Source organism: Erithacus rubecula (genome assembly GCF_903797595.1).
Source record: "Erithacus rubecula genome assembly, chromosome: 3".
NCBI lineage: Eukaryota > Metazoa > Chordata > Aves > Passeriformes > Muscicapidae > Erithacus > Erithacus rubecula.
The window spans coordinates 142,288,458-142,291,180 of NC_136689.1; the positions used below are offsets into that span (position 1 = coordinate 142,288,458).

At 41.9% G+C, this 2,723-nt stretch overlaps 1 long non-coding RNA gene across 1 annotated transcript; it reads left to right on the top strand.

Moving 5' to 3' along the window:
- The first annotated feature begins 304 nt into the window (after positions 1 to 304).
- On the top strand, positions 305 to 2,135 carry LOC306800073. The gene is made up of 2 exons (XR_013773749.1): positions 305 to 1,103; positions 1,834 to 2,135. It is a non-coding gene; the product is annotated as an uncharacterized lncRNA (long non-coding RNA).
- The last annotated feature ends 588 nt before the right edge of the window (positions 2,136 to 2,723 follow it).

A 2,723-nucleotide genomic window follows, 5' to 3' on the forward strand; every position in this document is an offset into this window, starting at 1 on the left:
AGTCATTGGAGCATCTTGTAAAGGTGTGGGGGAAACTAATAAGACTGGTAACCTTTCAAATAAAGCATTTAGCTTTATCTGTTTGGCTTGGTTGGTGGTATGGACAGCTGATAATCAGTGATTATCAACCCCTGTGTGATTACAGCTCATCAGTGTTTGAAAGGGATGTGATGGCACCACTGAGGAGCAGCAAAGCTGGATCCCTATCTGGCAGAATCCTGCTCATCATGGCACAGCAAGAGGAGCTGCATCCCTTGGAGGAAAGCTGGGAGCAGCACTGTGCTCCAGTTCATGCCTATGTTAAGTCTGGAGGAAGGACAGCAGAAACTGCTTTGGAGATGTTAATGAGACAGTTAAATAGGATGGGGCATAAATTATCAGTCTGCTTAAAAGATCTTGTTTCTGGTGTGTAGAGGAAGATTAATGATCAAAGGGGGCTCAGTGAGAGCAATGTGCCTGGATTAGCTGCAGCTGGGTGAATGTGCAAAAGGAAACCTGTGGTAGCCAAAGAGCAGAAATGAGATGAAGACAGGGAGGGTTTTACCTCTGTGCACAGCCAAGGCAGTGGAAATAGTTTGAGAAGAGTTTGAGAGAGTTTTGTTATAAAAAGAACATCTATAGGAAGAAGAATTTCCCTCCTGGCTAAAATTAAAAGGTAACAAGCTAAGTAACAACCAGCTGAGTACAGCTCTGTGTCAGAGGCAGGATGGAAAGAACAATCAGATCAATGTTAGATCATAAGTTTAGCTGGGCTCATTATGAAAAATGAATGATAATCAGCCTGAGGATAAAACCTCAGTAAAGCATACTTCTTAACACCATATCCAGCTTTCCTGGTGCACAGCTGAGAAGCTGCTTTCACTCCCTCTTTCCCAGGACAGTCACATGGAATAACTAGCCAGTAAATACCACATCAAATGGGCAGTAGCATAAGTTGCTCTTCATGATAGAACTGCATTTTCACTCTCCTCAGACTTAAGGCAACTAGTGCAGAAATCTATTTCTGCTGACAGCATATGGCTACTTGAAATAAACCACAAAGGCAGAGAGATCAGCTCTGGAAAACTAATGATGAACAGAGACAAGGGAACAGAAGGACTTTGGTAAGTAAACCTTGCTACCTGCTTCCTTTGGTGTGCCTGCTCAGTAAATTTCTGCTCAGCTGCTTTACTCTGAAAGTACCAAGGTTGCAGACACTGAGTTTCAGGAGGCAAATTCCTAATGCACTCACTACTCTTCTCTTGAATGTGTTTAAAAGTGTCCCAATTTTGTAAATCCTAATTTTCTTAAACGTTTAACCAAATCAACAATCTCTCATGGTGATAATCTCCCTGTACCTCTCCCTGTACCAAACCTATTAGAAAGGCTTGGAGTGTCCATTATAAATCTGTCCTGGAGCAGGACACATAAACATGTTATAATATCCTTTTATCCAACACATCAGTAGTTAGAGTACTCACAGAGGTTTGAGATTTGACTCCTTCTTCTGCCTAAAGGGAGCACAGAATCAGAACTCTAAATCTGAGGCAAAGAGCTTAAGCACCTGGTGTTGCTCACAAAAGCACTGTGGAGTAGCTCCCTTTCTGGAGTTAATTGAACCAGTTTCACTTTTATTTAAATAGTGATAAATTCTTTAGGTTAAAAGAGAGTGAGTGTGATTGTTTTGCTTAATGGTAAATCTCCTCTTGGGACAAAGAAGGGACAACCTTTCCATCCTTTGTTTCACTGAGCACCTAAGGGAGAAAATATAAATTAATGAAGCGTGGGGAGCAGGTGGAGGGTGTTCTGAGTAGTCACTGAGTTCACATCATGTTTTTCAAACTTTATCTCCAGAAGTCCAACTTCAATATGAGGTGCACATCACTTCCAAAGCTGCTCTCAGTATTTCATGGAACAAAAACCCCTTTTTGCAGATTGAGGCAAGATGTGGATTTAGATCAATTGAAGTAGGGCAAGGGCACTAATCTTCAGATTCTGCCATGTGACTGTGAATAGTTTATTCACTGGATTTTTGAATGAAAGGCATCACTGTGACTGCTCCAGCTGTCCTTTTTAAGGAGCCTGGATACAGAAAATGCAGTTTGAAGTGCTTATGTTTCCCTTGTGTTTTCTCCATTAAAACCTCTTTGCTAACACTGGAAGAGGAATTGCTAATTTTTGTGTCCTCCCTGGGTTAGATATTATTTAGATCTTCAGCTAATGACCTGTTAAAGCAAAAAACTGTACACAGGATACAAAGGACACAGTGACTAAAGTGTCTGGACCCACTCCTGTTATTTCTGGGGCATCATGCATAAAATAGGAGCAAAAGAAGGAATTTGCAACTTGTGATTTTGAGGGCTCTCATCCTGAAATCAGTACAGCATGTGCAAGCAGAGCATGTTGCTGGGAATTTTATGTAATTTATGTCCAACAAAATCCTGGAATGTGTAGGTAGCTGGAAGGTCACACCTGGTGTGTTCAGCCCAACCCAGCACTCTGAACACTGGGAAAGGTCAAATCAGTGTTGCTTTTAGCTGAGTCTGCAGAAGGTTCCTGGCATTGCTGCAGTTGCTCTGATACACGTGTGTAAATAGACACACTGCACCTGCAGCACAAAGGTTACAGCACTTGCAGTCTGCATGTGCAAAAGAAAGGGATCAGAGACGGTTTTGTTATCTTGAGCTCCTGCAGGAGGAAGGAATTAGCTATTGGAAAATTCAGCTGGATGATGCTAGCAACAG